Here is a 15,259-nt window from a genome sequence, read left to right as displayed (position 1 = left end):
GTGATTTATAGAAAACCATTACTGTGCCTTGTATTTTGCATTATAGTAGGCTTTCTCAACCAGGATTCCTTGAAAGAATAAAGCCTTACTGCCCTAAGGCATCCATTGTATTGTAGAGGAGGAAAAATAATTCCCTCTACTCTTCTGAGTTCTTGGTTGAGACACCTCCCCCTCGCCCTGTAATAAAAAGACAGATTAAGAGGAAGGAAACCGACTTTAATAAGATGAATACTTCCTGTATACCTGGGAAAGAACCTGGAGTGACTCTCTGAAATGGCCAAAGCCACAACTTTAAATACCTTCTTCAGGGATCCCTGGGTGGCGCAGCGGTTTGGTGCCTGCCTTTGGCCCAGGGCATGATCCTGGAGACTCAGGATCAAATCCCACGTCGGGCTCCCGGTGCATGGAGCCTGCTTCTCCCTCTGCCTGTGTCTCTGCCTCTCTCTCCCTCTCTATGTGTGACTATCATAAATAAATAAAAATTAAAAAAAAAAAAGGAGCCTTGGGGACTCCTTTAAAAAAAAAAATACCTTCTTCAGCTCTTTTGGGGGGAGGCAGTTATGGTAGATTTTCAGACAAAGCACAGTAAGCAAGATTATGGTTGTTATGCAGAGTTAAGTCTTTATCTTCTCCATTGATAAGAGTTTCTAGAGATTTGAAGTTGCCCTTCTCTTTCAAGTACAGGTGGAAGACAACCTTATAAGTGGAGATTTCCCTTGTAAATGTAAATATCTCTGTAAAAGGGTAACTTTTACTCAATTTTCAGAACTTCTCCTGTATTTGCAGTTTTTTAAAAATACTCTGCTCAAAATTATTCCTATGCCAAAGAGATATATTTTAGGGTGGCAAATTCTGCTCCCCTTCAGTATATAATGGATAAGTTAGCGCCTGTTTGTCTAGAATGCTACTGGGTATATACTGTCTTTGAGAGAAATGATAAAATAGTTGCTGAAATAATTTTCTGTAGGCTTTAATTCTCTTAGGCAATCGTAGTTAAGAAAGGCTGTTGGATGATAACTCTGAGACTTTGAGAAAGAAAAGTAACACCTAAGAATCTTGCTAAAAATAGGGGTCCTAAGACCCACTTTTGAGATTCTGATTTTATTAGGTTTGACATGAGTCCTAGGAATTGGTATTTTAGACATCTTCCCAGATCATTATAATGTAGGTGAACCTCTGTGTTTTTAATTTTTTGGCTTAAACAACAGAAAGTTAGTTTCTCACATTTCTGGCAGCTGGAAGTCCAGGATTAAGGTGTTAGCAGGTTTGGTTTCTTCCGAGGCCTCTCTCCTTGGACTGCAGATGGCCTCCTTTGTACTGTGTCCTCTCTCGGTCTCTCCTCTGTGTGCCTGGTGTCTCAGGGTGTGTCTAAACTTATCTCTCTCTCTTTTTTTTTTTTTAATTTATGATAGAGAGAGAGAGAGAGAGAGTCAACTTAATCACCTCTTTAAAGGCCTTATCTCCAAATACTGTCACCGTATGAGGTATCCAGAGTTAGGGCTTCAACATATGAATTTATAGGGGGACACAACGCAGTACCATAACACCTGGCTAACTCCCATTTGTCTTTTATGTCTCAATTTCTATCATTTCCTCAGGGGAGCTCTCATCCCCAGACTATGCTAAATCCTCTTGTTATTCTTTCCCATAGCCTACATTTTATTAGTAGCCCTAATCGTGATCACAATTAGGGTTATTGTGCTCGGTGCAGTCTCTTCCTCTGCTCCCAGCAACAAACTACATCGAAAGCTCCATGAAGACCGTGGCCAAGGCTGTTCACTACTGAGTCCCAGCACCTATGTCCTCGCCTGGACACAGTAGGCCCCCAAGTAGATACAGTATTGGATTAATGAAGGAAGGAATAAATGAACAAAAAGAACTGGGAAGGTACAGTACAGGGGCACTGCAGCACCCTCTCATTTCCCCTTAGCTAGTCTGGCCTCCCTTGTCAGATACTGAGGGCTTGGGTATGCTGGGAGGCTGACATTCCATCTCCTACACCTGGGCAGGGGAATCTAGAGTTTTCCAAAAATCCATATTATCATTGTCCCAGCCTCATAATGAATAATTGCCATTCCTCCTCCAGAAAAAAGTCATCCCCTGTAATCAACATAAAACCCGAAAGAAAGGAAACTCACATTATACCTCCTGTGTACCGACCAATTGTGTCTTATTTTCACAGCAGCTCTGCAAAGCAAATAAAATTCCTATCTTTATGGTAATGCAACTAAGTCTCAGAGAAGTTAAATCCCTGCCATGGTCATAATAAAAGGTCAAACTGAAATACGGACTCATGTACAGGTGGTTCCAAAGCCCTTGTTTTTTTCCCTAACATACCAAGCTTTGGTGGAGTTGAGTGGCACAGAGAGCCATCCTTAATTCTGAGTGCTGCTAGGAGTGCCCATGACTGCCTCCCTGATTGCCTCTCAAAGACTGAAGGTGTAGACAAGGAGAACCTCTTAAAAAGGGGAGAGGAAAAAAAGAGTATAAATAAACAAATGGGACCACATATACTTCCACTTATTCCTCAAACCCTTATTAAATACCTATATGAGGCACAGGGGCTAGAAAGAAAAAAGAAAGCTTTAAAATTTATTTTGAAATAATCTGATACACAGAAAAGTTGTAAAGACAATCCAGACAGAGATCCTATATACCCTTCACCCAGTCTTCCTTCATGTTAGTATCTTTTTTTTAAAGATTTTATTCATTTATTTGACAGAGAGGGAGAGAGGGTACAAGCATGGGGAGCAGCAGGCAGAGGGAGAGGGAGAAGCAGGCGCCCCACTGAGCAAGGAGCCCGACCCCAGGACCCTGGGAACATGACCTGAGCCTAAGACAGATGCTTATCTGAGCCGCTCAGGGCCGAGGTACATTTGTGAAAAACTAACATTGGTACATCACTATTAACTAAACTACAAATTTCACCATTTCTTTCAGCAATTCTAATTGCATGTTGAGAAATTTTTTCTTAGAAGTTTCACACTCATAAAAAATGTTGTTTCAGAGGAAAAGACATTTTTTCTTGATTGAACACATAGAAATATATAATTTTAGTTTAGAGAGATACTAGGTTTAATTTTACTAACATGTATGTATCTGTGAGAAAATGACTCTATGTGAACTGTGAAATTGACAGCATATAATCTGAATGATATACTATATAAAAAAAATGGTGATGATGAGGGATGGATGCAGAAAAATTTTCACCTGTAGCCAAGAAGGCTGAAGGCTGATCTATAGCCTGCAGTGTCAATAAGTATTAAATACACGCAGGTGGCCACATCCTTAAAGGATCTCAAGGCTGCCTTTAAATCTCACTGGTAGTTAATATTGAACTGAATGATAAGCACCAGAGAAATCTTGTGAAAGTAGTTTTACAATTAGAAATCCAAAGAAGACATTTATGATCTAATATTCCCTGCATGGGGACACCTGAGTGGCTCAGTGGTTGAGCATCTTCCTTAGGCTCAGGTTGTGATCCCGGGGTCCTGGGATCAAGTCCCGCATCGGCCTTCCCTCAAAGAGCCTGCTTCTCCCTCTGCCTATGTCCTGCCTCTCTCTCTGTGTCTCTCATAAACAGATAAAAATCTTAAAAAAAATAATACCCCCTGCATGTCTTCCCCCCTTGAACACTAAGCATATAACCACCAGCTTCATACAGCAAAAAGTGCAGCTTTTTCTGCCCATAAATCCTGTCCCCATGCTACTTAAATAAACTTACTAAGCTGCACCATACGTCTCCAGAATTCTTTCTTGGCCACTGCACTCCACAACTCTGCAACAGTGAGGTTCATGAGTTGGACCTTCTAACTTGTCTCCCCTGAACAGATGTCTCCAGATGATGTGATTACAATAACATCATCGATAACAACAAAAACAATATCTGTTATCTTTTGAGAACATAGCCTATGCCAGCTATAGCTCTTTTTATTTTACATTATTTCATTATTTTTCCAACTTTATTGAGATGTGACAAATGAGATAGACAAAAATTGTATATATTTAGGTTGTACAATATGATTTTTTAACATGCACAATGTGATGATTTTCTATCTATATATCTATATACCTATATACACATCATGAAATGATCACCACAATCAAGTTAATTGTGATATCATGACTTGTAATAAGAAATACATATATGGTCCTCCACTCTGTTCCTGGCACAGAGCTCCGCAAATCCTTGGAATTTCCTGTGGTAAGAGTGACAAAGGTATCTTTTGTTATGTTCATGAGTTGGCTAGTGGAAAGCCCTTGGGTAACCTAAGGATGGGAGCTGGTTGCCAGGGGAACCAACCCTGTGATTGGAAGGTTAGAACTTTTAGTGCCTGGCTACACCCCTGCTACCTCCAGCCCTCAGTTCCCTAGTCAGGGGAACCTCAGATTTATAGTCAGTGTGTCAGAAGGATGAGTCAGAAGCACTGTACTTATGATTGGATCTGAAGAGGGAGCGCACTGTTATGGGTCTGAGCCTTTAACCTGTGAGATCTATCTGATGGTATCTCTAGTTGTATAGTGTCAGAATTGACACGCCTTATAGAACAGATAATACATGTCCCCTTGTAAAGATCAAGGATTTCCTTGGAGTCTTCCAGTTCAATAGATAACATCTAAGGAGTGATGGGGTGGGGTTGTCATGAATATTTTCCCAGACCTGTGACTCATCAAGAGCCCTGGGTCCAGGGCATAAGTGACTTATGGGGGACACCTAAACACTCGTTTTTGTTCCTGGATTACTAAGAAGACATGTACACCAGACCACTGTCTTCAGTAAAAACCCTAAGCCCCAAGCAAAGACAAATGCACTCTTTTTTCCTTTCTTAGTATCCCAGATACTACACTCTGCATATCTAAACTCTGCTCTCACTTCTTCTTGGCTTGTGCTTGATTTCTTTCCTGCACGAAGCCAAGAACCCTCTTGACTGGTGGAGATTTTAGTATTAGAATGAGGTAAAGGTGGTCATTGGTCATTCTAGAGGTCACTCCATGGTTATTAGAATGAGGTAAAGGTGGTCATCAGTCATTCTAGAGGTCACTCCATGGTGAATCTGCATAGGTACAAGTCAGGGGGTAAGCTCAAACTGGTCTGGGTGGTCCCAGCCGGCTAGAGGTCTTGTCAGGGCAGTCGCTATTTGCTCAAGGGGGCAGTTTCACTTTCCATTTGCCTGAGTTGGAAGATAAACTGGAAAGAAGAGCTTAAGGAAAATATGGGACAAAGGTCAGTGAGTACAAGCAAGTGGACAGTAAAGGTCAGGTCTTGCGGCTTAGCTGGTGACAAAAGTAAAGAAGAAAGAAGACACATTGGAGGGAAGGACTGAGTTTTTCCGAGTATTTGACTGGTGGTAATGGTGAGTGGTGAGTTTCTCTAACTCATAATAATTATGTACATCCTTCATCTCACATTGTTATCATTTTGTTTGGGTATGGTGAGAACACTTAAGCTCTACTGGCTTAGCAAATTTCAAGTATACGATACAGTGTAATTAACCATAATCACCATGTTGTACATCCCCAGAATTTATTCATTTTATAAATGAAAATTTATATACCGTTTGACCAACATCTCCCCATTTCTCCCACCCCTCAGTCCCTTGCAACCACCATTCTACTCTCTAGTTCTATGATGTTGACTTTTTTTTGATTCTACATATAAGTGAGATCATACACTATTTGTCTTTCTGTGTCTGGTTTATTTTGCAGCTCCTGTTCTAAGTGTTTTACATGTCTTCATTTAGTCCTCAAAATGCTTATCTATGCAAAATAACATTAAAGTTGAAAAAATTAATATTCTTGAGGAAATGGCAACTGGCGGGTGGAAGGCAGGATAAATATTTTGCTCAGTGTTCAGTGGGTTGTGATGTTGGCTGGTGCTGGACTTTGTTGATATCAAAGAATGAGAGAGCAGGAAGGTATCTTTGAAATATCTTCTTCATCTCCTGATTTACAGGTGAATGAACTAATTTCCAGAGGTGACAGGTAAGTCACAAATGGTCACATAAAATTTCTGAATTTTGTGCTCAATTCTGGCACATTGTCATACCTTTTACATAATTTATAGTTTCTCTCATTTCATTTATACAACCAAAGGGCAAGAAACAAATAGATCAATGGAATAGAAAGGAGAGCTTAGAACGGGACCTGTGTGACAAAATATGAAATATGATAAGTGGTCCACAGAAACATTGGGGGTCTCTGATGCTCTTTCACGAGGTCTGTAAGATCAGAAGCATTTCTAAACGAATTACAAATTAATAATTATTTTTCATTTTAAGTTATAATCAAATATTTTGAAAAATATTGTAATAATTTATTTGAGAGAGAGCGAAAGAGCACATGCATACATAAGCAAAGGAGGGGCGGAGAGAGAGGAAGAAGCAGACACCCTGCTGAGTGCAGAGTGCAATGCAGGGCTTGATCCCAGGACCCCAAGATCACAACCTGAGATGAAGGCAGAGGATTAATCAACTGAGCCACCCAGGCACCCCAACAGTAAAAATATTGATAGATATAACCCATATAAACAAATGATTTTTAGTTCCCATTAAAAGATATAAAGGTTTGCTGAGACCAAACATTTTGAGAACCACTGGATTAGTGACAAATTGCTTAGTTTGGGGAGAACTGATTAATTTTTAAGAAGAAGTAAAGCTAGACACTACATAATTTACAAAAGAAAACATATGCAAGCACATATCACTGCTATGTATTTTATAAGTACATCCAAGATGTTGAACAAACTAGAGTGAATATATATTTATAGGAGGAAAATGAAAACAGGGTTTGGGTCTTAAAGTAGGTAAAGAAAAGGAAATTGCTGACATGGACAAATGAGAGTATAGTCTTCCATATTCTAAGTGTGTTAGTAATTATACTTTGTGCAACTGAAGTTGCAATAAAACAGTAGCAAAACAAAATCAAAGAAGTCATGCTTTTATTGTGTTGACTCGTGTTGTTGTTTCTTTTTTTTTTTTTAAGGTTTTTTATTTATTCATTTGGGAGAGACAGAGAGAGAGGCAGAGAGAGCCCCAGCAGGGTGAGACACAGAGACAGAGGGAGAGGGAGAAATAAACATGCCTCCCCCCATGGGCTGAACTAGGAGCCCGATGTGGGGCTCAATTCCACAACCTGAAGATCACGATCTGAGCAGAAGGCAGATGCTTAACCAACTGACTGAGCCACCCAGGTGCCCTTCAAATCATGTGGTTTTAACTTCCCTTGTGACAAATGTCAGAGAATATTAGAAGACAAGACTCTAGTGTAAAAGTTACAAATCTGGCTATGAAAATGTCTTACAAATGAAGATGTTTAAATATTTATAGGTAAATATTTATGACCTGAAGATTAGTTAGTGATTCACCTACCTATGAAAAACCTCACTTAGCCCCTCTTAATTTGCCAACAATCTGATGGTGAGGATATCTACTGTGCATAATGATATCATTAAAACTCTCTTCTTATCCACCAATAAAAAAAGACACCTCTAACTCTTTACTAAGATCAAACATCATTTTGTTTTCATACTAAGAAAAATATTTAAAAAAAAAGATTTATTTATTTATTTGAAAGAGAGTGTGTGTGTGTGTGAGCAGGGGGAGGGGCAGAGAGAGAGAAGGAGAGAATCTCAAGCAGACTCCTGGCTGAGCTGCTTATGGGGCTCAATCTCATGATCCTGAGATCATGATCTGAGCTGAAACCAAGAGTTTTTTGTTTTGTTTTGTTTTGTTTTGTTTTTTGTTTTTTTGTTTTTTTTTTTAATTTTTTATTTATTTATGATAGTCACAGAGAGAGAGAGAGAGAGGCAGAGACACAGGCAGAGGGAGAAGCAGGCTCCATGCACCGGGAGCCCGATGTGGGATTCGATCCTGGGTCTCCAGGATCGCGCCCTGGGCCAAAGGCAGGCGCCAAACCGCTGCGCCACCCAGGGATCCCCTGAAACCAAGAGTTGGATGTTCAACTTACTGAGCCACCCAGGTGGCCCCATACTGAGATAAAAATTAATTAAGAGCAATATAAAGCAGAATAAAAATAAGAATGAAAATTTAGAGATATGGGCACCTGGGTGGCTCAGTGGTTGAACATCTGCCTTTGGCTCAGGTTGTGATCCCAGGGTCCTGGGATTGAGTCTCACATAGAGCTCCCTGTAGGGAGCCTGCTTCTCCCTCTGCCTATGTCTCTGCCTCTCTCTCTGTGTCTCTCATGAATAAATCAATAATTTAATTTAACTTTTTTTTTAAAAAAGAGAAAATTCAGAGGTAAAACAGGACTATACTATAGTAAGTATTGGTATTAGAAAGTTAAGGTTGTCCTATATTTTTGATCCTTGGAATATTAATAAAATACTTTCCTTAAAATTTTAGGATTCAGTTTTGTCTAAAAAGGAAGGAGCTAGCAAAGGCTAACTCCTTCCACCTGACCCTAAACATTGTGGCCTCAGAAATACACTAATGATATGCAAAGTAGAGGTTGCAAAAGATCTACTGGAGTACAGAAGGAAAATCATAAAACTCTACTTGTATCAAGTTTTTATCTCATTCTTTTACATTTCTATAGGAATTTTTATGATTCATATGCTTTATTATATGTGTATGCATATAAATGTATATAGAGATGAAAATATATTAAAGGGAGTGTTCAAACATTTTTAACCGATGAGATAAATAATTTTTAAAGTTTACGGGGCACTTAGCAGGGTGTTTATGTTCTTATCATTGTAGAATTTCATTTAGGGCATAGCTGGGTGCAATTAGGTCAGCAATTCCAATTCACCTGCTCAATTCCATCTTAGCTCTGCTCCAGTGCATGAGAACACGGCTGAATAACGATCCCGGGTAAAAATGCTTGTTCTAATCCTTGTAGCAAAAGTCAAAAAGTATAGTTTCAAGGCCTGATAGCACTCAGCTTTTCTTATGGATCTTAATGTGGTTCTTAAAGAAATCTTCTGTCATCTTTCCATGTTACACCTCTGTTTCTACCCCATCCTAGATTCATTTTAAAAAATATTTCCAGTGACGTCACAGTCACAGCCTTTATGTATGATTTTCATCTTTTTCTATTTTGTTTTTCACAGCATTACTGATATACAAAAACCACACATATTCAATGTGCGCGATTTGATGGGTTTGGGCATATACATATGGTCATGATAGCATCACAACAATGGAGACAACTGAAATGCTTCTGTTTTTAATTTCAAAGAAGTTCCATATTTGTGGAAAGTATGCAAATTAGAGAGAAAGGAGAGCAAAATTAATAAATAGCAAAATTAGAAAGCACTGACTGAGAAAAGAGGCATAGGTGTCCATTTAGGAATTAAAATAACTATTCCTGGGCAGCCTGGGTGGCTCAGAGGTTTAGCGCCGCCTTTAGCCCCGGGGGTGTGGTCTCGAGACCCAGGATCAAGCCCCATGTCAGGCTCCCTGCATGGAGCCTGCTTCTCCCTCTGCCTGTGTCTCTGCCTCTCTCTCTGACTCTCTCTCTCTCTCTCTCTCTCTCTGTCTCTCTCTGTCTCTCATGAGTGAATAAATAAAATCTTTTAAAAAAATAACTATTCCTAAATGACCTGGACATTCAACTAATATATGGAATATAGCCTCGGAAAAGATCTAAGGCTAATTCCTTTTTTGTTTTCTAAGATTTTATTTATTTATTCATGAGAGACACAGAGAGAGGCAGAGACATAGGCAGAGGGAGAAGCAGACTCCCTGAGGGGAGCCTGAAACAGGTCTTGATCCCAGGACTCCCAGGATCACTCCTGAACCAAAGGCAAATGCTCAGCCACTGACTGAGCCACCCAGGCATCCCAGCTAATTCCTTTTTTAAGAGCACATGACATAACTTTCCATTTCAAATTAATGGGGAGGTGTCTGCATCTACTCACGAAAATCCTGAGATACCGCTAAATTACTTTCTACAAGTCACAGATACAGACACTAAGTTTTCCTTTTGTTATGTATGAGACATTTCCTTCTCTGTCAAGAACTATCATCAATTCAGGCTAAAACCAAGAGAATGCCAATCAAGATACATTATGAAGATAATAAGACCCAAATTAGAGAAATTTATAGTTGTCCTAACAAAAATGTGATAGGTTTGTTATTTTCAATGGAGTGCTTCACTATGTGTATTGACTTGATATAGCCTGGAACATCTCTGTACCTTCCTAAGAACTTTAGATTGTAAGCACCTCAGGGACAGAGAGTAGGGTTTATTAGATTTTATCCCCCCAGCGCCTAACACAGGGCTAGAGTATTACCAACAACAGCTAAACACTTAATAAATCTACAAGTTGAAAGAAAGAAAGGAAGGGAAGGAAGGAGCAAAGACCATTACTACTGGAAAAAAATGGTCACGTAAGACACAAGTATATATCGCAAAATTATAGCTGGATCCAGGGAGATGCTCAGACTAGTACGAAACTCTCATAGGTCTTTTCTGGCAGAATCACGGAGATGCTGATGAATTGTCTGGTCAGTGGTTCTTTAACCCAGTTGAACTTTAGGGCCACGTAAGGAGCTTATACTTACACCTAGGTCCCACCCCGGACCATTTATATCCTAATTCTGGGATTGGGGACCAGGTGTTGGCGGTTATCAAAGATCCCTAGGTGAGTCTACTGTGCAGCCAGGTTTGAGGACGCAGACTTCCAAAACTTCCAGAAATGTTTTGCTTAAATTTCACTCTTTTACTTTCTCATGGGTGCTCTTATCGGATGTAATTCTCCTTTCAGCAATCAGCAGTGTTCGTGTTATTTTACTCTGCTTTCACTGATATGTCATTTGGGAAGGTCTTGTTCATCTTTATGTTCTTGTTTCAAATGCTGTCTGATTTTTCCTCATCATCTGTTTTAGAACAAGAATTTCCTGTGCTCTATCCTGTGGCAGAGTCACATGTTGGCACTACAAAGCAGTCATCTGAAGGGTAATAAATATGCACGACGGAAGAAACGAAGTCATTTTCATCAGGACTCCAAAATGTTAAGTAAATCTTTCTTTTGCTTCTGATACTGGGGGAAGAGGCTGTCCTGTTAAGGTCCATCAGAGAATTTTCCCTGAGCCTGCAGTTTGAGAATTTGAAGATCTAAAGAGTGGCATTCCCCCTTGCACATTATAATTTGTCTTTTGCCATATAAGAATTACTTTGATTTCACTTTGCTAAATGGAGGCCTGTATCAAAATTGAAACCTCTGTGTTTTGGAAGGGTGCACATGGCAATTCTGAGAGTATCAGTGGATACGTTTTAAATAAACTTCTTAGTCTGAAGTACCGGTGGGTGGCCAGATTAAAATTTCCTTCCATTATAAACAAAGTATCCATGGACTGAATTTGAAATATAGGAAAAATAATTCTAATCCTCACAAACACAAATTTCAATTCCAAAGTGAATTTTCCATCAATAAATACTAGAAGGTATAATTTTATATCTTTATCTAGAAATGCCTTTTTTTCTTTTGCAGAGTTACCTTTTGCCTTATAAGTATTGTTTGTTTGAAATTATCATTGAACAATAACAATTATGGGAAGACATTTGCTGTATGTAATGGTTTCTATCAGAAGATTTTACAGGTAGGTTTTCAACCTCATTAGAACTAATGCCCCAATTTAAAAACACATATTTTATCACCCTAAAATTCTTAGGTAATTTAATCTGGCTTCCACATAATTGTGTATGTGTTAGTACCCTAAGTGTAATGTCAAAAGAAAAATAAATTCATAATAAAAATATTATGCTTTCTTCCCTCAGAACAACCAGACTGGAAGACCTAATGACTATAGTCAGTCAGATGAATGTTCTTACACTGAGAATCACTGCGAATACAAATACTGCCTGAAACAATAGTGCTGTGGGAGTGAGTTCATAATGATTGGTGTATTCTCAGATTATATAATTCTTTGAATTTGGATTTGTACCTGCAAGAATATTCAGAGAGATCATTGAGATTTTTGTAGAGTATGTGGGAAGCTTTTGTTGTGTGGGTCAGCCCAACATGCAATGTGGATGAGTCCTCCTCCTAAATGCCAAGTGTGCTGATCTTTCTGGCAACAACAATGTCATTCAACATTTCCCAAACACCTCTTCAAGGTGAGACCACTACCACTGGAAATCAGGTATACAGCCTTCTCCTTGGTTTCAAATGGACAAACTCTGGTCAACTCAAGGGTGAATTAGGTTTAAAAACTGAACAAGAAAATAGCTTAAATTTGCTATGGTTTACTTTAAATACAGGGGACTCTTCAACATGCAGGTTTCTCTTGCTCTCTTACTGCCTTTACTTAAGTTTGTATCACATGTCCCTAAATCCAGTGACATTTCTAGCTGAGTATTCCTTCTTGCCCATTACACTTCCACTTCATTCATGAGTTCCATTTCTTCTTTGGTCTGTGTTAAATCCCGGATCTCCCATTTCTTTGCTGTGCAGTTTGGGCATATTACATAACCTTTTGAACCTCAGTTTCTTCATTCACAGAGATAATAGCAGTACTCGTCTCAGGATTGTTATGAAGATAAACATGACAAAAAGGCTTCCCAGAGTACAACCCAAAAGAATAGTGACAACAGACTTTCAGTTGCCCCCTCGGCAGAGAAAGCTAACATCTGAGAGATGGCTTCCATTTAGAGTAGTCAAATGGGCAGGGTAAACTATCTCCAGTACATAGGCATGCATGGAAAGATGAATAAAAAATTATCAGAACACAGAAAGGCACTAATATACTATGAATAGTTAATGACATGCATCAGTTTGAGATAATCTACAAAAGTAATGGACTTGCCAGTAGAACATTAATGGCTCCAATTCTTTGGTCAAAATAGTGTCTTCCTCAGAGAGAGTTTGGATGATCATTGCCCAAGGTTGTCTCTCTTTGCTTTACACATCCATTGCTGACCTGCTACGCCTCTAATTAACATATATTCTGTTTATTATGTGTCTTTGAGTAACATTCAGAGGACTATTATTTTTTCCTTTACATTCAAGGAGCACTTTCTCAGCTTCTCCCTATAAACTGGCTACATGGGCAGCCTGGGTGGCTCAGCGGTTTAGCGCCGCCTTCAGGCCAGGGCCTGATCCTGGAGACCCGGGGTTCCTGCATGGAGCCTGCTTCTCCCTCGGCCTGTGTCTCTGCCTCTCTCTCTCTCTCTCTCTCTCTCTCTCTCTCTCTCTCTGTGTATGTCTGTCATGAATAAATAAATAAAATCTTAAAAAAAATAAAACTTTAAACTGGTTACAGATATTATTGCCTGGTTATTTACAGGAGTAAACAGGACTTTAATATCCTAATATTGAACCTCATTCATTTATTCATTCAATCAAATTTTATTAATCATCTAACAATAACTCTTATTTCTCCAAGTGATGCTTCCTGGATGAGGCTGTTGCTATTGGTTTGGGAATCAAGCTTTTAAAAGCTGCTGTACTGTGACCTGGGGGTAGGATGGTAAGTGATAAGCATCTCATTATTCAAGAGCCTCTTAGATGCAATCAGAGTACTTGTGATTTTAACACTGTATTAAAAGAGACTCAGTATGGCTATTTCAAGATGAAATATCACATCACGAAGCCAGTAAGCCAGTTGAAAAAGAGTTAGCAAAAGCTTCTCTGAGGGGTTGACTTTGAGTAAGCTGATCAAGTAAGAGGAAGAAATTGGTGAGGAGGGTACTCTCAGAGACCTAAGTAGTGAGCCTGACATTGAGGAAGGATAAAAGTTTAAGAATGGTATAGCTTCACACATACCATCATGCATATGGTAAAGGCACACCTTTTGGAAGGACTGATTGAGCTAGATGTTAAATCAAGTCCAGCAGAAATTAGATCTGACCAGGTGGAAGGCAAACACCAGAGTATGAGGACAAAACAAAATCAGAGTTGCCAGGAATTTAAAAGGAAAAAAGGTAACCAAATCACAAGCCGATAAGGTGGTTCCAGATGAATTTGTGTGAACGGTATTTGTTAGGGTGCATTCAGGTATTTGCTCAACATATTTAGGTCTCCAGCACTCAAAAATGCCATTCTAAGCTTTTAACATCTGACAACTTCAACTGAGAATGTTTGCCTCGTGGATCTCTGTGGGGGAAAACACAGCCAGCATAAAAATCCAAACATGATCTTTGACGTTTTGTTACCTGACAAATATAAGATTCTAATTTGTTTTGGCAAACACAGGGAACTTTGGATTTCTGTTTAGATACTTTGGATTAACCAGGAGACTAGCGAGAAGGAAAACAATGGTGTCATGTTGTGGATTAGAATGTATGCCAAACCAAGATAACAAAAATAAACCGCCTTCTACAATATACCACCACCCCTGGGTATTAAATGGGAACTGTAATTGTACTGAAACATGAGTCAAAAACTAGAATGGACCACAATAATTTGCTGAACTCTGGAATTTTTTTTTTTGAAATGTGTACTAAACCTGCAAATTAGAAAACCAAAAGCCAACCATTTAGTGACCCTGTTTGAACTAGAATTGAACCTGTATTTTGTCTGTGCTCATTTAAATGTATAAACATAATTTTCCAAACTAAATCTAAGTGCATCTGGCCTATATTGTGCTTGAGTCCCTAGTTTTTAATTTTATATATATATGATTTTTTTTAATTATGGAAATCTGTAATAGATGTAAGTTCACTCAGATAGGAACTACTGATGTTTCAAGATCCTTGCTGGAAAATATCTTCTGGCCTCTGAATGGCCCACTGCAAGGCACTGTCTTCAAAATGTACTATGCCAGGGACGGTTCATCGTTCATGGTAATAAATAGACTAGCCATCTTTGATCAACTGGGAGGCTTTAAATAAATGACTACGCAGAGCCAATCAGATGGATAACTCACAGCCTCTTCGTAAGGACTTTGTTTCCATTCAAACAGAGCTGGTATCGGTGTTCGTTCTGCGGTACCCTTCTCATTCATCCTAGTCCTTTGTCTCCTGAAGCAGCTTCCCATCTTCTTTCTTGAGAGTCCAGCTTTTTATCATACCCCAGGATTAGCCCTGAGTGATGGCTACAGGGTGACATCTGGTAATGGTGAAGGGAAAGGGAAGAGATAGAGGCATGAGCTGTTTTATTTTGCTGGTATGTAGACTGCTGAGGGACTCAGGAGTATCTCCTTACTGCCCACTCTCATTTTGTAAACCCAATACTCTTCTCCAATTGTTTTCTCTGTCCTTATTGCTGTAACTAAATGCCAGGAATGAATTAACCCAGCTGCTTTTCTAAATGTAGGTGAATTATATTTCAGGGAAGTGGAGGAGAGAGGGA

The 15,259-nt window shown here is 39.2% G+C and overlaps 1 long non-coding RNA gene across 1 annotated transcript; it reads left to right on the top strand.

Annotated features, from left to right (window-relative positions):
- The first annotated feature begins 4,347 nt into the window (after positions 1-4,347).
- LOC111094853 lies at positions 4,348-13,069 on the top strand. Its single transcript, XR_005385938.1, has 4 exons — positions 4,348-5,354; positions 10,854-10,978; positions 11,459-11,567; positions 11,746-13,069. It is a non-coding gene; the product is annotated as an uncharacterized LOC111094853 (long non-coding RNA).
- The last annotated feature ends 2,190 nt before the right edge of the window (positions 13,070-15,259 follow it).

The sequence above is a fragment of the Canis lupus genome, chromosome X (genome assembly GCF_011100685.1).
Source record: "Canis lupus familiaris isolate Mischka breed German Shepherd chromosome X, alternate assembly UU_Cfam_GSD_1.0, whole genome shotgun sequence".
Classification (NCBI taxonomy): domain Eukaryota; kingdom Metazoa; phylum Chordata; class Mammalia; order Carnivora; family Canidae; genus Canis; species Canis lupus.
The sequence above is the reverse complement of the archived record's forward strand: the minus strand, read 5'-3'. Positions and strand labels throughout refer to the sequence as shown.